The sequence below is a fragment of the Anabrus simplex genome, chromosome 13 (genome assembly GCF_040414725.1).
Source record: "Anabrus simplex isolate iqAnaSimp1 chromosome 13, ASM4041472v1, whole genome shotgun sequence".
In the NCBI taxonomy this organism is placed as follows: domain Eukaryota; kingdom Metazoa; phylum Arthropoda; class Insecta; order Orthoptera; family Tettigoniidae; genus Anabrus; species Anabrus simplex.
Window position 1 is genome coordinate 104,039,036 of NC_090277.1, and position 22,500 is coordinate 104,061,535.

General features: G+C 39.6%; 1 protein-coding gene across 4 annotated transcripts in view; it reads right to left on the minus strand.

Moving 5' to 3' along the window:
• S6k (Ribosomal protein S6 kinase) overlaps window positions 1-22,500 on the minus strand; it is a 131,416-nt gene that overhangs the window by 94,910 nt on the left and 14,006 nt on the right. The gene's annotated exons all lie outside the window — the stretch shown is intronic.

Genomic DNA, 22,500 nt, shown 5'->3' on the forward strand with positions numbered 1-22,500 from the left:
AGATGGGACAAAATAGGGCTAGGAGTGGGAAGGAAGCGGCTGTGGCCTTAATTAAGGTACACCCCCAGATTTGCCTGTCGTAAAAATGGGAAACCACGGAAAACCATCTTCAGAGCTGCTGACAGTGGGATTCAAACCTACTATTTCCCTGATGCAATCTCACAGCAGCGCGCCCCTAATTGCACGGCCAACTTGCCTGGTTTATTATTTAGTATTGTGATCACAACTTGCATATTCTTAATCAGGATGGAAATAATTTTGTACACGATTAGAAAAGAATGCTAACAATGCTCTGCCTATAAGAGAGGCAAAGGTTCCTGTGGATCATGTTGTAGTTTTCCACAAATGTATTTAAACTGTAATGTGACTTGTCAGTAATCTACATTTTACTCTATATTGAAGGACATTGAAGGAATAGGATTATGGTGGCTCAAGGGATGATTCATAGGAAAGTTTTAGAAGCACTTTAACTGAGACATTCCAGAACTGCTAATTATCTTTGTTAGTTTTACAAAGTTCATTTTCATTGCTTTGAAATCATTGCTATATGCTATTAATCTTGTTTTAATGACGTTATAAACATAACGTAATCAACAAAATTATCACTGTAAATTATGCATTTCATGTGTTGTTATGCTTTGTCCATTGAGGCGAACTTCAACTGACGGAAATTTCTCTAAATAAAATTCAGTAGATATTTCTATTCATATTTCGATACTGTGTTGTTGATGTTTGAGTCATCAGTCCATAGACTGGTTTGATACAGCTCTCCATGCCAACCTATCCTGTGCTAACCTTTTCATTTCTATGTAACTACTGCATCCTACATCTGCCCGTCATATTTAAACCTTGGTCTACCCCTACCGTTCTTACCACCTACACTTCCTTCAAAAACCAACTGAACAAGTCCTGGGTGTCTTAAGATATGTCCTATCATTCTATCTCTTCTTCTTGTCAAATTTAGCCAAATCGATCTCCTCTCACCAATTCGATTCAGTATCTCTTCATTCGTGATTCGATCTATCCATCTCACCTTCAGCATTCTTCTGTAACACCACATTTCAAAAGCTTCCATTCTCTTTCTTTCTGAGCTAGTTATCGTCCATGTTTCACTTCCATACAATGCCACGCTCCACACGAAAGTCTTCGAAAACATCTTTCTAATTCCTATATCAATGTTTGAAGTGAGCAAATTTCTTTTCTTAAGAAAGCTCTTCCTTGCATGTGCTAGTCTGCATTATATGTCCTCCTTACTTCTGCCATAGTTAGTTATTTTACTACCCAAGTAACAATATTCATCTACTTCCTTCAAGACTTCATTTCCTAATCTAATATTTCCTGCATCACCTGCCTTCTTTCTACTGCACTCCATTACTTTTGTTTTGGACTTATTTATTTTCATCTTGCACTCCTTACCCAAGACTTCGTCCATACCATTCAGCAGCTTCTCGAGATCTTCTGCGGTCTCACATAAAATAACATCGGCAAATCTCAAGGTTTTGACTTCCTCTCCTTGGATTGTGATTCCCTTTCCAAATTCCTTTTTGATTTCCTTTACTGCCTGTTCTATGTAAACATTGAAGAGGAGGGGAGAAAAATGCAGCCTTGCCTCACTCCTTTCTGGATTGCTGCTTCTTTTTCAAAGCCCTCGAATCTTATCACTGCAGACTGATTTTTATACAGATTGTTGATAATTCTTCGTTCTCGGTATCTGATACCAATCACCTTCAGAATCGTAAATAGCTTGGTCCAATCAACATTATCAAATGCCTTTTCTAGATCTACGAATGCCATGTACGTGTGCTTGTCCTTCTTGATTCGATCCTCTAAGATCAGACGTAAAGTCAGGATTGCTTCACGTGTTCCTACATTTCTTCTGAAGCCAAACTGATCTTCTCCCAACTCAGCTTCAACTTGTTTTTCCATTCTTCTGTAAATAATACGTGTTAAAATTTTGCAGGCATGAGATACTAAACTAATGGTGCGGTAGTTTTCACACCTGTCAGCACCGGCTTTCTTGGGAATAGGTACAACAACATTCTGCCGAAAATCGGATGGGACTTCTCCTGTCTTATACATCTTACACACTAAATGGAATAACCTTGCCATGCTGCTGTCTCCTAAGGCAGTCAGTAATTCAGAAGGAATGTCATCAATTCCAGGTGCCTTGTTCCTATTTAGGTCTCTCACAGCTCTGTCAAACTGACCTCAAAATTGGGTCTCCCATTTTATCAGCATCAACAGTCTCTTCTTCTTCCAGAACCAAATTATCTACATCTTTACCTTGATACAACTGTTGGATATGTTCCTGCCATCTTTCTGCTTTGTCTTCTTTCCCTAGAAGTGGCTTTCCATCTGAGCTCTTAATATTCACACACCTAGATTTCCTTTCTCCAAAGGTTTCCTTGATTTTCCTGTATGCAGCATCTACCTTTTCCAGGACCATACAACCTTCAACATCCTTGCACTTCTCCTTCAGCCATTCTTCCTTAGCTACCTTGCAGTTCCTGTCCACTTGATTCTTTAATCGCCTGTATTCTTTTCTGCCCTCTTCATTTCTAGCATTCTTGTATTTTCGTCGTTCATCAATCAGGTCTAGTATCTCCTGAGTTATCCACTGATACTTAGTTGATCTTTTCTTCCTTCGTAACATCTCTTTAGCAGCCCTACTGACTTCATTTTTCATGACTGTCCACTCTTCCTCTATTGTGTTTCTTTCAGCCTTTTCATTTAGCCCTTGTGCCACATGTTCCTTAAAACAATCCCTTACACTCTTTACTTTCAACTTGTCTAGATCTCATCTTTTTGCATTTTTTCCTTTCTTTAATTTCTTCAACTTCAGATGGCATTTCATGACCAACAAGTTGTGGTCAGAGTCCACGTCTGCTCCTGGGAAAGTTTTGCAATCCAACACCTGGTTTCTGAATCTCTGCTTAACCATAATGAAGTCTATATGATACCTTCCAGTGTCTCCAGGTCTCGTCCACGTATACAGCCATCGTTTGTGATGTTTGAACCAAGTATTGGCAAGGACTAAATTATGATCAGTGCAGAATTCAACCAGCCGAGTTCCTCTTTTGTTCCTTTGTCCCATTCCGAATTCTCCTACTGTATTACCTTCTCCTCCTTGGCCTACCACTGCATTCCAGTCTCCCATCACAATTAGATTCTCGCCACCTTTTACATATTGTATTAAATCTTCTATCTCTTCATATATTCTTTTGATTTCCTCATCATCCACTGAACTAGTAGGCATATACACCTGCACTTCCTCTGTTTGATTTCATGTTGATAATTTGGTAGTCGCTTGACCAAAAATCCTGTTCTTCCTGACAACGTACTTCACTTCTACCAACTACATCTAACTTTAGTCTATCTATCTCCCTTTTCAGATTCTCCAACCTGCCACAACGATTCAAACTTCTAACATTCCACGCTCCGACTCGCAGAATGTCAGTATCCATCTTTCTGATGATCGCCAACTCTCGTGTAGTCCCCACCTGGAGATCCGAACCAGGGACTAGTTTACCTCCGGAATATTTTACCCAGGAGGAAGCCATCATCAGTACATCATTCATACAGAGAGAGCTGCATGTCCTCAGAACTTAGTTATGGCTGTGGTTTCCCATGCTTTCAGCCGTGTAGCAGAATCAACACAGCTAAGCCATGTTGAGTATTATTACAAGGCCATATCAGTCAATCATCTAGACTGCCACCCTTGCAACTTCCAAAAGGCTGCTACCCCCCTTTCGATGAACCATTCGTTAGTCTGGTCTCTCAACAGATACCCATCCGATATGATGGCACCTGCGGCTCGGCTATCTGCGTCATTGGGACACGCAAGCCTCCCCACCGCGGCAAGGTCACAGGGTTCATAGAGGAGGATTTTGATACTATCTTATCAATAACTACTGTAGAGAGATGGCAATATAAAAAGAAACACACAAAATAGTATTATCCATATATTAAAAAATTTTACTAAAAACAGCTTTGTCCTCTCCATCCGGCCATTCTACTGGACCGATTTGCTTCGTTCTTTTTTTCTTCTCTCTGGAATTACCTGCCGGTGAATCATTAGACACTGACAAGCCTCCAATTTCAGTCAACTTTGAGTAATCCTAAAATCAAATCGGCAAATGACCACTCCAATAATTGTAGGCGAAGGCTTACTTTAGCCCACATTACATTCTGTACTTAGCGGGTTGCCAAGCAACTAACACTTTCATTAATATTCTGATATATGTGACTGCATGCAGCCATTGTTTGCTTACTACCCGTCAAGTCAGATGGCAGAACGTTCCTAATCTTTACATGCTGCTAGGAGAGAACAGTCAACGTACGCACAGACGGGAAGGTATCATGTTGATTAACCTTCTGTATGACCATTAACAAATAACAGGGACAAACTCTTGAAAAAAGTGGGTGCCTACTACTAGTATTCAGTCACGGCCAATTGTATGTTGCACTATCTCGGACAAGATCTTTTGAAAATATTAAGATCCAGATATGCCCAAATGGTTGAAACACAGTGAATATTGTATAGAAAAAAGTCATAGGATATATATCGTCCCTCAACCACTTTGAAAAAATATCACCTTTACGTTCAACAAACAAATTTACAAAGTCACCAACATCCTTAAAAAGCACGATGTGAAAGTACCTGCTTTTCAAAATCAATAATAGGAATGCAGGAGTCTTACATAATGCCACATCCATAAACAAGTTCGATAGTTTTTCAGAAGTGTACAGGATTATTTACAACAGTTGTAATTCTTCTTACATTGGACAGACTTTAATACAAGGTACTCAGAACATGTTAATGCCTGAAGCAAAATAAATTTTCAGCTGTAGGACAGCATATGCATGACTATAATCACAAATTCGCAGACATAAAACAAGATATGGAAATTCTCAAAATCATCAACAAAGTACCCCTCCTCAACATAATTGAAAGCTCCTTCCAACGTATAGATAAATATTTTAACTCGAATTATAATGTTAATGACATTTCAGAAAAGCCAAATATGCGGTTTGATCTTCTAATTTTCATTTTTAGAAACATCAAAGCAAGAAGTCATAATTTAGTTTTTAATACTATTCACAGCACCTTTCCTCAGCAGCCATCTGTTTTCCGCCCATCCCTTCAACCCCGCCTTAATCGCCCCTTCCCCTCTCCCCCTTTCTGTCCTCCCGGCCCTCTCCTGTTTCTCTGAATCTCACAACTGTTAGTATAAGGCACACACGCACCACATGCCGCAACAAAAGGTCTCATATAACCTACAAGTTAATGTGCCAGTTATTTAACCATATCTTTGTGTGCCGTCCGTGATTCAACCACTGACAATGTCCAACAGAGGAACTTTTCAACATTTTCATGATATTTCACAACAAGCACTAATGGAACAATTTAACATGATGCAATGCATCTAAGAATTTTAGAGCCTGATATTAATTTTGTCATTTTACACGTTGTGCACATAGTTCATCCCAGATGTTTTTAACACTTTTTAATATCATTTGTGTGTCTTTGTACATTTGTTTTAGTTACGGGATGTGTTCATACAGTTTTGCATTAAGGCTGATGATGGCCAGCCAAGGCCGAAACTAGAGTTCCTAGATTAGAAAAGTAATTTAAACTTTGCATAATATAGTATTGAAAAGGTGGTCCATTATGACATAATTTTAATTATTATTGTGATCACAATTCAGTACGGATCAAAACCATGAAGTTTATATCCTATGAACTCAATAGACATCTACAAAAATCTTTGTAAGTTACTTCCTGAAACTATAAGCTGTGAACAATTAGTTCTACATAATGCCCAACAGATGGCAGAATGTGCCAGACATCGAATCTGCACTCGAGAGTGAACCAGGAATCTCAAAAAAATTAAACTTCTCATGCACAGCTGCATGCCACTAACCGCACGGCCAACTCACCCGGTCTGATAGAATAGGAATTCAGAAGAATAGAGAAAGTCCATAGGACACTCAGCACTGTACATTGTTGGCATTTAAAAGATATTTAGCAGCACTTTTTGTGTTTACTGGACAAAGTTAATTAAGACTTGGTCATAGGTTGTCCAACGGACATCTGATGCCTAGATGGCATCAAATTAAAATGCCTGGACATGGTAGCTCAGACTATATGAATATTATTATTTCCTTTACAAAAGGATTGTGACCGGGTGTGTTGGCCTTGCGGTTAGGGGCGTGCATCTGTGAGCTTGCATCCGGGAGATAGTGGGTTCAAACCCCACTGTCAACAGCCCTGAAGATGGTTTTCCGCTGTTTCCCCATTTTCACACTAGGCAAATGCTGGGGCTGTACCTTAATTAAGGCCATGGCCCCTTCCTTCCCACACCTAGCCCTTCCCTATCCCATTGTCACCATAAGACCTATCTGTGTTTGTGCGATGTACAGCAACTAGCAAAAAAATGTTTGTGAACACCTTGTCTGTTATATAACACTGAAGAATGAAATTTATAGCTTACCCCAAGGATCAATTCTGTCCCCTCTGCTGTTCAATCCATACATCTCTTTTCTTCCCGAATCAAACTGCCGATGATATTCCACAAGTCACACAACACAGAGATCTCAAGAAAAACGAGGAAATCCTAACAAGGCATATTCAAATACTTTTAATAATCCAATAACCTCCATCCAATTATTTAGATACATAATCGAATGAGTTTCAAATATTATTCAGTTGTAGTGATGGCAAAATCAAACACTTAATATTTGAATAACCTCCATCCAATTATTTAGGTAATCAATTAAATAATTAATATTCGGATGCGTCATGAATAAATTTTTCGTTTAAGTGGGTCGGATGGATATTCGATTGAAATAAGCGAACAGATGAAGTCTTATGAAAAACTCTTATGTTGAACCTAAAGGAGTGAATTCACTGTCTTAACATCACTTTTCATTTGATGATTTCGAAAGCATTCACTATTCAATTGCCTCATTCATTCAAATGCAATTCCAAATGAACAATTGAAAAACTAATCGAATGGAAAAAATCACTAATCAATTGCCTCATTGACTTTATAAAGGAAATTTAATTTGTCCTCCTATTCAATACTGTACATATCTTCATCTTTAGATGGAGTAATATTAATCACTTGTTTGATTCGCTTGACTAATATTACTCTATCTAAAGATGGAGATATGTATGTATTGAATGGAAGGACAAATTCAGTTTCCAATGTAAAGTGAAAACTGTCAATATGAAATGATTTTAATATCTTGTAATGCCTCATTGATTCAAATGGATTTTCAGAAGGATAACAAAATTGAAAAATAATCAAATGGAAAAAATATTCACTATTTGATTGCCTCATTCATTCGAATGGAGTTTTGAACGAATAATAAAAAATAATCAGATGGAAAAAATATTCACTATAAGATTGCCTCGTTCATCCGAATGAATCATTAAAGATTAATCGAAATAATTGAATAAGCGATTATTTTTTTATTATCCCATAACTAGTTAGTCCTATGCACATGTAAGGTAAAATACAAGTACTGAAAGGTGGGGGGGAAAACCACCATTATCTCATTGGTTATTTTCACTGGTTTGAAGACTGACTGTAAATGCATCTTCAACATTGTTTCATCCTAACAGACATGCAGATCGCCCATGGGCTTCAACTGGAAAGACCTCCACCAGGCCACTCTGGAGGCCAAACACCATATCTATATACATATATGCACACTCAGAAAATTTGAGGTGAGGACACTTGGCCTAATCTTCTGTTTATAATAGTGACCCAAGTATAATGCTTAGCTATCACATTGCTACATCTCACTGAAGCTACCTGAGAGTGTATACAAAAGAAGCCTTGACGTTGATAACGACTTGAAGTGGTAAATATAGATGATGAAGGATAAACAAACATCAGTGTATGGAAGGGAAACCTTGCTTCAGATAAGGGACTGTGTGTGCAGAAATGTAGGAGACAAGCAATGTTATTGTTAGATAGGAGCATGTTCAGCCATGTAAACAGCCCTAATTGTTATCTTACTGGCTGTGGGAAGAATCTCAGCTCAACTCCCCACTTCTACAGGCCGTCTACATCATCAGTCCACAGACTGGTTTGATGAAGCTTTCTATGCCACCCCAGTCCTGTTGCATCCTACATTTATCCTAATCTGTTTGTCATGATCTATCGCTACTGTTCTTACCCCCTCCACTTCACTAAATAAACTACCCAAATGAGTCCTGCCTGCATGTCTCAAGATATGTCTCATTAACCTAGTTGTTCTTCACGTCAAATTCTTCCATATAGTTTTATCACCAACTCCATTCAGTATTGCTTCATTTGCTGTCCAATCCACTCTCCTAACCTTCAGCATTTGTCTGTAACACCACATTTCAAAGATTTCTAGTTCCCTTCTTCCAACTCATTATGTTTGTAACTGTTCGATTCTACAAAACTCATTTTTGAGTAATAAATTTATAAATAATCTGCAAAAGAAAACATATGGTGACAGTACTATACCTGGGAAAGAACAAAAATTAACTGAACTAGAATGACATGTTTCTATCTTAAAAGAACGTCATCAGATTCTATCAAAATCACTCCCAAATATTTAGGTGAGAAAAGAGGAGGTCACTAAGATAAGTTCCAGATTTTAAGTATTTAAACAGAAATAAACATAAAAGTTTATACATTTCTAAATGTCAGAGTGTTTTTGATAGAATCTGATGATTTTTTAAAGAAGGAAACCTGTCATTCTATTTTAATTAAGTTGTTTCTATTCAAGGTATAATATTGATACCATATGTTTTCTTTTGCAAAATTAGTTTTGGCAGACTGAAGAACCTAAAAGTTATAAATGAATTGACTCGAAACTGAAAAGAAATGGCTTCAGTTAATACCAACCTCCATACATTGCCACGCTCCACACAACATTCATCTAAGGTGAGGAAATTTATTTTCTTCGAAAAGCCTTTATTTCTGCCATCGTAAATTATTCTACTACCCAAGTTATAGTATTTATCTTCTTCCTTTATGACTTTATTTCCTAATCAAGCATTTCCTGCAACCCCCGACATTATTTGACTGCATTCGATTACTTTTATTCTGAATTTATTTATTTTTATCTTGTACTCTTTCAGGCTGTTTGCATACCATCCAGCTATTTCTCTAGATCTTCTGAGGGATCATAAAAAAATATACCAGCAGCAAACTGCTAACGGGGTGCAGCTCTTTTCAGGTACACCCCCAAGGAAGATGAGCTGTCATGTAGAGAGATGCCAACTTTCAAGGCATGCTGTCCATAGTAGTGACATGGCCCGCTACCAATAAGGGAAGGTTACATTCAACCAAACGTGTGAGATAGCATTCAGACTGTCTAACACTCTTTCAGTACAGGAAACACTGAAGTGTCTAGCACTGCCCATTGATGCATCTTTCTTTGGATTTCACATGGTAACACCAGATATTGCGTCCTCCATGTTTAACCGGAAAATCACGCTAGCACGTGAAATTTTCCATGGTCCGAGGCATGAAAACTCTTCTGTATATCTGCATATTGCTTTCAGTAATACTGACATTGTGCAGATCATGTTTGTCCACAGTTACTCGGCTGCCCATTGCTTTAAGTTTACACGACGTCTTCTTGTTATGTCGTTCTTCACTTCACCTAAATAAACTATCTGCCTCTGTGGATCAGTGGTAGTGTCAGCCTCCGGACCCCAAGATAGCAGGTTCAAACATGGCAGAGGTAGTCAGATTTTTTTAAGGGCGGAAATAAGTCCATTCGACACTCCATGTCGTACGACGTTGGCATGTAAAAGATCTCAGGTGACACATTTGGTGTCTACCCGACAAAATTAATTAAATCTCAGCCATAGATGCCCAAGAGAGTTTCGGTTTACTCGGTCTGCCATCTAGTGGGCCTAGAGTAAAACGGAACATCGAAATTGATGAGCAGACAGCCAGATGGTGTCAAATTGAAATGTCTGAACATGGCAGCTGAGGCTATACGATTATTATTATTATTATTATTATTATTATTACCTAAATAAACTCTTGCACTAGATGACACCAATCCGTAAAAAAAACGGGCAACGGAAGTACAAAGTCATTGGAGGCAGGACGTATCTCATTATTAAATCAGAGGTAACAGAACAGAAATTTAGAATACTGGGAACTTTTATTCAGCAGTTAATGCCACGCTCAAATTGCACAAAAACGTCACTATCTCAATTTTTTCAAGAACTATTTTCTAACAGCAATTCTTCAACCCGTGGAACTATTTTTTTTCCTTTTTGCAGGAGGAATAGAGAATTTGTAGAGAGCATTTTGAATTCATCAAATCTGTAATAATCAGTGCTGTTTTCGTACTGACGTAGCATATGTGAGATAACCATAGAAACTATGGAAAATCCATAGTTTTCTACCCCCTGCATATAACATTTTAATCAAATAGCAGCCCTTCTGCCATTCTGAAATCTTTGACAGTACTGGATATCGAACATGGACCACTGAGGATGAGAGCAAATACTACTAACCATTACACGCCCTGATCTGTGATTCCTAATTTGTCTTTGATTTCCTTTACAGCTCATTCTATAAAAACATTGAAAAAGAGAGGACAAACTGCAGTCCTACTTCACTTCTTTCTGAATGGCTACTTCTCTATCTACTTTCCTCAACCTTTCACACTTCCTTTGGAAACCAAGTGGATTTCTCAAGCTTGTTTCTCGAAGGGAACAAGGAACCAGCTGAAAAACTGTTGGCCTTTGGATTTCAAGATCACAAACTTACTCTGTGTATCAGTGCTATAGTGTCAGCAGGTTCAAATGTAGCAGAAAAAGTTGGTTTTTGAAAAACAGAAAAGTCTATTCAACACTCCAGGCCGACCGATGGAAAAGGTCTCGGGTGACACTGTGCTGTCCATGCAACAAAATTAATTAAAATATTGTTACGTACCAGCCCCATGGTAACTCCTTTTGTTACTTCCAGGAAGAGGCTGGTGACTCAGATGACCTGAAATCTCCCAACTGCCTTGTGGGGTGGGGCCGGCCTTTCCGTGTATTGTTCTCGGCGGCCGGCTCACCTGTGAGCCTCTTTGAGATTCAACGAGAATCTTCTGCCTCTAGTGACATTGCAAAATTTCTGGGCCAAATCACACAAGCTATAAAAAGGGAGGCTAGCTGCGGACAGTCAGTGAGTGTTGGACACCGAGGTGGAGTGTGACACTCAGTAAGTTGGGGGTTCGGTGGCTGGACTGAGGGCGACAGAGGTGCTGGTTGTAATTAGTGTCCCACTGAGGTCTGAACAAGGAGCTGTTGTTGTGGTATTGATGAGGCCAGTGAATGCATGAACTGGAGGTGACAGAACAGTAGACTGTACTGTGTGTTCAAGTAATTCTGTGGACTGAGGATTGCCGTGAGCCAGTGAGGAAACGTGCTATCGTGAGTGTGAGGATAAACGGACCTGTGTTTATATTCGCTGTTGTATCATCCTGCTGTTGAATACTGTTGAGCTGTTTAGTTGTTCACTGCATGCGACTGTGTGAATTACTGGACTATATGTGGAGTAGAACCAACAAACAGCCGTCGTGTTGTATAGCCAGTGGCACCGAGTTCAAATCCAGCTGTCTACGCACAGCGGCTGTAGGAGGTGACTGGAATTTGGGAAAGTGAAAGTAAGGATTATAGCCCTTCCCAGATAACAACTGGCTGGGACTCCCAGATGTGTGTACAGAAGAGAGATTGTGTAAATAGACTGGTAATTAGTGTGGCCATTCATAACTGGCTAGAAGTGTTTGTATTTAAATATGTGTGTGTGTGTGCGCGCGCGCGTGCGCGCGCACATTTATTAGGCCACCCTGAAATAAACTAAGAGTAATGAAACAGACTGAGTTTTATTCATAACAATATTAACAAATGGTCACCAGATGAAGTTCTACTTTTCTGTCATTTGCTAGAGTAAAATAAATAGCAAAAACTGACACTAGACAGCCTAAATGGCATCTAATCAAAATGCCTGCACATGGGAGCCGAGACCATAAATTCTTTATAAGCCCAATTAAAGACCACGTTTGAACTTGTTGACATGGTCTGACAACTTCCCCATTTCCACCCAAAATCACTTCATGAATTTGCTGTGATGTTTTTTCCGATCTTCTGTCCACTGTTTTCCAGTGGTCTTTTTAGCTTTTACCATAAATGTGTGAATTGCAACCTGAATTCTAAAGAATTTGCCATATTTTATGGCATCGTCTGTAGTGTTCATTTCTTCTGTCCGACTCGTTGGCTGAATGGTCAGCATACTGGCCTTCGGTTCGATTCTCGGCTGGGTCAGGAATTTTAACCTTCCTCGGTTAATTTCAATGGCCCAGGGATTGGGTGTTTGTGCTGTCCCCAACATCCCTGCAACTCACACACCAAACATAGCACTATCCTCCACCCCAATAACACGCAGTTCGCTACACATGGCAGATGCCGCCCACCATCATCAGAGGGTCTGCCTTACAAGGGCTGCACTTGGCTAGAAATAGCCACACAAATTTAATTAATTAATTGTCCATTCTACAGATGTGACCTTAGAATTTCAAGCGTCTCCTACGTATGGCACCAGTAAATTTATCTGTTGCTTTATATAGGTCTGTAGTTTTTTCTTTTAATCCATATGCCATTTACATGAGTGGGACCATATATTTTCTTAACCCATTCACATACCATTTAACTGAAATTATTTTTGCCTTGGTGTACCATTTATTTTCATTACTTTACATGATATTATCACCGACACTGAAAAGGCATGCTTTACAGCAACGTAATGAAAGGAAATATCCAAACTACTGTCAGATGTACTTTGTGAAGTCTTTTTGAGTATGGTACGTCATAAAAGAGTCATATTCGTGTATCGCCACCTAGCACCGGTGGCATTCAAATGAAGATTCCTTCCTCAGACCCCGTGTCACACAGACTTTGCATCACCGTGATGGGATGACCTTCTTCGTTGTTGGGGGTATTTTGGTCGGAAAGTGTCCCCAGTACCTCTCTTGAAGTCTCATTGGTGTATACCCAGGGCTTGGGTGCCTTATTTTGGATAGTCAGGCAAGGTCACACTTGCCAACAGCTGTTTGGCCAAATTGATCCGGAAGGTGGTAAAGCCTACTCGCTTCTTTTCAGGGTTGAGGAGGGGATGATTGATGATGGAATTCAGAAGTGTCATGTCTAGCATGTAGAAGTATATTTTTTGTATCCTTTTACATACTTCCTCATCAAGGAGTCTCTGGTCATGGGAATCAACACCACCCTTTCCCCAGTTGTAGTCAACAACAAGATTGGGTCTGAACGTCTTTTTTCTATCATACATTACCACTTCAAGGTAATCTGGCCTTTATTTCATCCACGGATACATTACCAAATGACATTACCCTATTTATATCCTCGGCAGCCGATACAAGACATTTACTTGCATAAGCATTTACCTCATGGGTTAGACGTCCCCGAAAAGTCTTCTGTTAGAAATTCGTTCACAACTTGTAGTTCGTTCGGGCATTGTCCTAGGTGCCTTTGTAAAATACTATTTCACCACTTGCAATGCATGAATGATACTCTGTAGTATTACTTACGTGCTCCCAGTTCCATTCCTTATCATGTAAAACATTATTAGAAGCCGCTGGTGCGGCATCAGTTGTAGGCCTAAAATTCAGTGACATATTTGACGGCAAAACAGCACTTTGTTCACCCCTACCAGCGCTAAGGTTTCTATCACATGAACTACTTTCATTACTTTCCATATCCACTAAATTCTTTGTCGCTTATTTCTATATCAATGTCATTCTCTTCTAAAAATTCCCATATAATCGCTTCGTCACTCAACACGTAGGCAGCCATGATTTCGCTTACGATGAGGTTGCTAAGATACTGGTTATTCTTTCCGCGAAATAACTGCACAGACGTGTTTATCGAATACATCAATGGAATAAAACAGCGATTCCATCTGTCAAGAGGTTACCTTACTAATATCAAATCCTTTCACAAAGGAAACTGGCTTGGAGCGGGTCCGGAAATAAACACCACGCGCGGACGGAGAGATCCGTCTTTGTACCGGAGTGCAGTCGAGAGCCAGGACGGAGAGATCCGTCAAAGTACGTCAAGTGGTTAAGAATGTTTCGTTCTTGTTTTCCAATTTCATCAAATTTTTTTTTTTGCTAGTGGCTTTAAGTCGCACTGATGCAGATGGGTCTTATGGCGAGGATGGGATAGGAAAGGCCTAGGAGTTGGAAGCGGCCATGGCCTTAATTAAGGTACAGCCCCAGCATTTGCCTTGTGTGAAAATGGGAAACCTTGGAAAACCATCTTCAGAGCTGCCGACAGTGGGATTTGAACCCACTATCTCCCGGATGCAAGCTCACAGCCGTGCGCCCCTAACCGCATGGCTAACTCACCCGGTATTTCATCAATTTTGGAGTGGCCTCTTATAGGTGTAGTATAATGCTTCCGGCAAAACAATTGTTCACACTTTTATTGTAGCGATTCCATGTTACTCTATACTATAAGCTTTCTGGAGTTTGGTGGCTATTGGCTTTACTGTCCAGTCTAGATGGCAGTATGATTTCTCCAAGATATTTGAAGGAAGACTATGAAATTATTCCATATTTCATCCGTAGTGGGGATCTCCTAATATTCTGACGTACATTTTCCACAATACCATGAGCCCAACTTAGCACAAGGGGCAAAACGCTGGCAACCAGGAATGAGTTAGCTGGAAAATTTATAATATCCAATAATGGACCAACTATATTGGTATTATAAATTTATTCATTCGGGACAAACATTTCAGGTTCCCTATGGGAATCGACATCTGTATCATCGTACATTTTCCATACAACGATTTTTCTCATACGATATCTGGAGGCCTGCCTATGATGCCAACTCATGTAACTGCTCTATGGCATACCTGGATTCTTCACTAGTCTTAGTAACGATAGCTAGATCAGCAAAAGCCAGGCACTTTGCTTTGATTGAGACCATAATATAATATTATTAATACATAGATAATACACCGGGCTGAGTAGCTCAGTCACCAGAGCGCTGGCCTTCTGAGCTTAAGCTGACAGATTTGATCTTGGTTTAGTCTGGTGCTCAAATATGCCAGCCTCGTTTTGACAGATTTACTGAAGCACGTAAAAGAAATCTTGCTGGACAAAAGTCTGGCACATTGGTAAGAGGACAGGGTGAAGTTAACAACAAGCTTTAGTTTGAAGTTTTGCTTCTAATGTTAATATTTGATAAATAGAATTTAATATACATCAAATAGAATTTAATATACAAATCAATACACTGCCATGTCTGCTAGAGGACACCCCCTAGATGCAGCCCTCCTGTGGAGACATTTTTGTAATGAAAATGAGCCCGGAATTCCAATGGCAACAACTAGACAGCAAAGACCAACTGCCGTTTTGCCTAGGTACCTTGGAACCTAGGTTGTTATTATTATTTTCTCCACAAGCTACTAGCATGTTAACCAAGTCAAAACTGACAGGAAAATGGTTTCCAATTTAACAACATAAAAGCTGAGATGCAGTGCTGCAGAAGAATGCTTTATATTCCTCGCACAGCATTTTGCACCACTGAGCCTATCCTCAAGGAGTTGAGCATCAGAGTCAGGCTATCAGCAGACTGCCAACAAAAAAATTCTCCAATTTTTTGGCTGCACAATGCAAAGTGAAGAAGGGAGTCTTGAAAAAAGGATAATCCTAGGAGATGTCCCTGAGAAGAGCACATACAGATGAGCACCTGCATGCTGGACAGACTGTGTAAAACACGCAATCAGGACATTCATAACATAAGAACCTAACTGGCAGGAGACTGCAAGTAATAGAAACTTATACAAAGAAATGGACACAGATCATCTGTACGATTCAATATTCCTTTAATACGAAATCTATGTTTAAAAGATCTAATAATAATGATAATGTTACTTGCTTTACGTCCCACTAACTACTTTTACAGTTTTTGGAGATGCCGAGGTGCCAGAATTTAGTCCCACAGGAGTTCTTTTAAGTGCCAGTAAATCTACCAACACGAGGCTGAAGTATTTGAGCACCTTCAAATACCACCAGACTGAGCCAGGATCGAACCTGCCATGTTGGGGTCAAACGTCTGAGCCACTCAGCCTGGCAGTGTAAAAGATCTCTGGTGAGACATTCTGTGTTTATCCAACATAATTACTTAAAAACTCTGCAATCTTCTTGTTGTTCCCTTAATTCAGTCCTTTTGTGTTTTCATTTCTATTCTTGTTGCATCTTACTATTCTCCCTCTTCCCAAAATGACCTGTCATTGTGTCCACCCTACTACTTGCTCCAATTATGTTCCCGTCTTTCAACTACTGTGTGATTTATTTTTCTTAAAATTTAGAAATACTGCCTTCCTACCTATGAAGGTAGGCAGTAAGACTCAGTTTACACTTAAGTTTGTAGAAGAGTAGTGTACACAATATAAATGTACTATTTATAGTTATGCTACAGAAACTTAGACTAAGCTGATGGTCCATGATTCAGGACAGATAGTAAGGTGGGATTAAAAGTGTGTCCAGCAAAGACAAAACACTGCCCCAACATCAAGTGATACTCCCAGCAAACTAGAGTTGGTACAGGGCTAGATTGAGAAAGTCAACAGATTTAAGTACGTGGGAAAATGGCTAGGGCCTAATATATCAGAAATGGTAGCACTAACAACCAGGATTAACAAACTACAGTTAGCATATTGACAGGCCAAGAACATTTATAGCAAGCAATGTCTCTCTCGTAATACCAAATTGAGGCACCACCAGACAGTTACCTGCCTATATGCCACAGAATGCTTGATAATGAACAGGAAAGGATTGTTGGACAAACTGGAGGTCCAAAAGAGGCAGATCTTTAGAAAGATACTAGGACAGTTAAAAGCAGATGGCGAGTACAGAAGGCGACCAAACCAGGAGCTATATAGTTATACTGAAAAGCTCACAGACATAGCCAGGAAGAAGCGTCCGACTTTCTATGGACATGTCACAAGGATGAACCCAACTAGGATGACTTACCGGATTCTCAACTACTGGAAGAACAGGAAGATACGGACACGATGGCTAACAGAAGTAAAAAGAAATATACAGAAATTGGGAGTAACTTAAAACTACATCAGAAACAGAGCACCTCTCAGAAGAATAATCTAGCAAAAGAAGATTCAAGACAGACCACCTTGTAAGAAAACAGGCATCCTCTGGACAAAGGAAAGAAGGGAGAAACATGGCCAAAGAATTCGCGAGTACTGAGCAAACATCACATCCCTCGCCGAGCGGAAAAGTTTACCATCGTGGTCCTCAGGTGGCCTATTTGAAAGAATAAAAATATCTTACATTAAGACCTTCAGGCCGGCACCATGGCGTAGGGGTAGCATGCCTGCCTCTTACTCGGAGGGTCCAGGTTCGATTCCCGTCCAGGTGAGGGATTTTTACCAGGATCTGAGGGCTGGTTCGAGGTCCACTCAGCCTATGTGATTAGAATTGAGGAACTATCTGACTGTGAGATAGCGGCCCCTGTCTAGAAAGCCAAGAATAATGGCCGAGAGGCTGACCATACAACACCTCGTAATCTGCAGGCCTTCGGGCTGAGCAACAGTCGCTTGGTAGGCCGAGGCCCTTCAACGGCTGTAGTGCAATGGGGTTAGGTTAGGTTAAGACCTTCAGGAAGACCCCGAAGCACCTGGAAGAATTAGATCAACAAGGTATGCCAGACCCTCCAGATTGATAACTGCTGAGAGCAGGCTCAAGATTGAAAAAGATGGAAGAGGATTGTGAGATTGGCATGGGAACTTCACGTCCCTCAGAAGTCTAAGAAGTGAGTGAATAATGGGTAAAATAAGATAAAATTTATTTAGTAAGAAATTGTATTGGTCAAATTCATTTAATCAACACTTTTATACAAACATTTCATAGAACATGTTATGGTCCTATCTGGACTTTCTTCAGCTATAAACACTGAATAAAATTAACAGAGCGAAATGAAGTAAACATTAAAATGTGAACAAGACAATACAATATAATACTTCAAAAGTTGACATTTTCCTCTTGAAACTGAATACACATAACTGACTACAACAACAACAACAACAACAACAATAATAATAATAATAATAATAATAATAATAATAATAATAATAATAATAATAATAATAATAATAATTGTACCGGGAGGTACACCTCAACGCCGCACATTCAAAACTAGCACCTAAATAAACTCCCCTATTGGTAAAACAGTGAAAATGAAACTACACCATCTTGGAACTTTAATCAGAAGAGGTCACCACTAAAATTGAGTAATTTTGTTATTGTGCAGTTTCCTAACCTGAGTGATTTTCTCCTTGTTTTGTTTGCCATTCATCAAGAAGTTTGGACATTCTCCCATATATGACACTACTAAAAAACTATGATCACGCACCATGGTGCAGAGTGTAAGAAGTTATAATTTAAAGAAATTTTGTATTTATAGGTTGTTGAAACTGAATGATGTTCATTTATTTTTGGGTTGGCAATTCTTCCATTTATTTCCGCCAGTTTTGAATCTAGCCAATCCCTAATTTCTGTAATTAATTTTCCACCTATCACTGGTTCCTCCTTTGATTCTGAGTGTAACATTGAAATTATAAACTTGAGAGGGTGTGGCTAGTTTAATCTTGAATGGTTTCGAACCTTCCCTGAGGGTTTATAAACTGTGGATTTTCACGTTTCTTGGCCAATTGATCGTCATCTTATTGAGTGTGTGTCAAAGCAGGAGGCGGGCGGCCTCTTTCATCGGTCAGCTGTACATCTACAAGGTAATAGCCACATAACATCTTTCTTTCGTGCTAACTCCACAGTTTAACCCGAGGGAAAGGTCGGAATTGTTAACCATCTAACCTACTTTTCTAAAAATGTCATTTTCTGCTGGCTAATGTAAAAATTGCATAAATCTTTAACTGTAAATCAGGGATAGAGAGTGATGTACCCTCTCGAGCTCCCCATTCATCTTGGTTTGAGGTGACTATGTTTCATTACTTTTTTATTTTGTAATGTGGTAATGTAATTTCTATACGAGTCACCTCAGTAGTTTGGGGATTGCCCCTGTTTCATCAGCCTACAGCCCCTTAGTTTCTTTTAGTGTTCATATCTAGGAGTGCAAGTAGACGCCTCCGTTCATTTTTGTGTTCGGGCCACTAATTTAACCTGTTATTCTTATTCCACGAAGGACCAGTAGGTTGGGTATTTAATACCCCTGTAAAAGTAAGTCCAATTTTGTAAATGGTGGTTTGAGAGACCAGAGAGTGATTTAATGTTGCCTTGAGTAGGCAGTAAGAAACTGAGAGCCTGTAAGATCTTTTGCGATTGTAACGAGTGCCTCTGGAAGGCTAGATATTGTATTTTGGGAGCAAGTGCCCCATGAATTACGTGATTTCTGCCCTTGAGTATTTGTGCTCTTTGTAATTTTGAGCTGAGAGCTCAAGAATCGTAAAGCGAAGGGCTTGAAGACCAGGACTTGTGCAATTCAGTAAATTGTATTTTCCTTGACTTGTTCCTAATTTGCTAATTGTACCTGTTATGGTATTTGTTGATTTTTGAAATTCTAAAGAAATATAACCTTTGTTAACGTTTTAAATTCAATTCTTGACATTGTAGTTAGATCCATTCACCCCGGCACCTTCTTTCACCTCTTTCTGCTCCACGGGTATCCCCGTAACAATAATAATAATGGTGTGGGGTCTCCGAGAAGGCCTGGTGCAGTCTTTTGATTTGACTCCCATAGGTGACCTGCACATCGTGATGAGGATATGATAAATACGGCACATATATCCAGATCACTTGCCAGGGGAATTAACCAATTATGGTTAAAATTCTTGACCCAACGGAAATCAAACCCAGGTCCCCTGTGACCAAAGACCAGCATTCTAACAATTTAGCCATGGAGCCCAAACAACTGACTACTGAGCAAAACGTTATTATAATGGTGAATCATGAATGGTTAAAAGAAGTAAAAAAAAACATTATGGTACCGGTGGTTCAAAAACAGCACCAGAATGTTCATTCCTGAGTTAAATATTGCAAAAGTGTTATAAAACTTAGTACTGTCTGCACATCGGAAAACTTTTTATAACTTGTTTAAAAATGATAAATTAAAAAGTTGCATATGAACATGTCAAAATGAAATGGAGTAAAAAGTGATGTAGAGTGAACATTTACCTGCCACTCCTTAGAATAAGATACTTCATGTGGACTGTGTATGTGCACGGTGCACAGAACTATAGTTCTATGTCAGTAGTATGTTCTATGTAGTTCTACATCAGTTTTTACTCGGTTTCATTTTGGCAAGGTCATATGTGACATTTTACTTTATAATTTTTAAACGAGTTCTCTGATATGAGGACGATAGTAACTGTTTCGTAACATGTTGCATTATTTATCTCAGGAATTAATTTTATTCAATGCTGATAGCTGAAGAGGGTGCAAAAATGACCAAAACCTGTCCTATAAAAATGTTTGTATAAAATATTGATTAGGTGGATTTCACCAACACAATTTCTTATTAACTTTTTTGCCTTATTTTAATTGTAAGTCAATATGGATTGTACTGTGTATGTAATTAATGGATAAGCTGAAACGCTTCCTAAATTCCTCAAAGATTTTTGGAATAGTACCCTGCACCTCCACTAGGATACCCAACACTTTGATGTTGGTGAAATTTATCTTTTCTTTGATGTATGGAATGGTGGGATTATAAATGATCGTCTACTCATTGTCCTTAGTCCACACGATGAAGGTGGCGCTGATGGCTTATCAGACCAATTCTTGCATAAAACATGCGGCCACACATGTTGCATCTGATGAAAGGTAGCAGTGGCAGTGTTAGACGTAGCTTCTTTCTCTGGCGAGTTTCCTCTTCCTGCTCAAACTGTGCAACTGCAGCTGAGTGGAGCACGCCAGTGAGGGCGACCCAATGTGAGAGTATGCCAAGTATTCGGGTTTATATCTACTCTTCTCATGGTCTGCTCAAGTTGGTCTTTATATCGTTTCAGTGGAGCACCACCACGAGTCCTCTTGCCAGTGCTAAGTTCACCATACTAATGCTGGAAGTTTATATACGCTGACAACATCTGTTTGGCAGCCCAGTCTGGTGATTTTGCTGGAGCAGAAACCACACTCACTAAAGATCTCTGCAGAATTGATAATTATTTTAAAACCTGGTGACTGAAACCAAACAAAACAAAACCAGAGGTCAGCTGCTTTCATTTGAGCAACAGACAAGCCAATTATGTCCCTCAGGTTCAATTCAGAGGTCATATACTGAAGTTCAATCCTCATCCAAAATATCTAGGCGTTACCTTGGATCGATCCTTGACTTACAGCGAACATGTACGCAAAACATCTGCCAAGATCAAAACCCGCAATAACATCCTGCACAAACTCGCAAGAACAAGCTGGGGCCCATCTGCATCCACCCTCCGAACTACAGCACTTGCGTTAGTATACCCAGTAGCCGAATACTGCTGCCCAGTATGGCTCAACAGTGACCATACAAAGAAGATAGACACTCAGTTAAACGATACAATGACGACTATATCAGGAACCATCCAATCCACACCTTTGGATTGGTTACCAGTTCTTTCAAATATTCCACCTCCTCATCTCCGAAGACAAATGGCACTGAAGAAAGAATGGCTTAAATGCTGTGACAATCCTCTCCTACCAATACATCAAGACTGCCTACGTGAAGATCTCAAGCTGAAATCCAGGAACCCTTCTTTGTTACTAGGAAAGAGGCTAGCCCAAGATGAATTTCATACTAACACTGCCTGGCATGATGGGTGGCAGCTTCAAACCCTGACAGATTAGGTCTAATTTCGGATCCAGTTATGCAACCTCCTGGTTTCAACTTACCCAGAAAAATCTGGTCATCACTTAATCGGATCAGAACTCAACATGGCAGATGCAACTTCTGGAAACACAAGTGGAAGATTACCAGCGACCCTTATTGCGACTGCTCTGACGTGCCTCAGATCGTTCAACATATCGTCACAGAGAGCCCACTCCGAAGATTCAGTGGGACAATAAAGGACATCCACGAGGCCAGTGATGAAGCTGTGAGTTGGATAACAAAACTGGACATTCAGCTTTAGCAGCAATGCAGATATTGATGAGCTCAAATGTATAAATATTGTTTATTACGTACTTGTTCTGTGTGTATAGATGAAACTGTTTTTCGTGTAATTGTCCATATTTTAAATAACCAAATTGTAACAATGTATCCTCATGCCATACGAAATATATATACACACCATACAGGATTTGCTGCGGGAGTTTGCTGCCATACATACGATGGATATGGCCTGCCCATCCAAGCCGATGACCAACGATGGTGGCTTCGATACTGTATAGCTTTGCTTTCTCGAGAACTGCTATATTAGTTATGCAGTCATCCTGTTTGATGTTCATGATGGATCTAAGTTTTTGTTG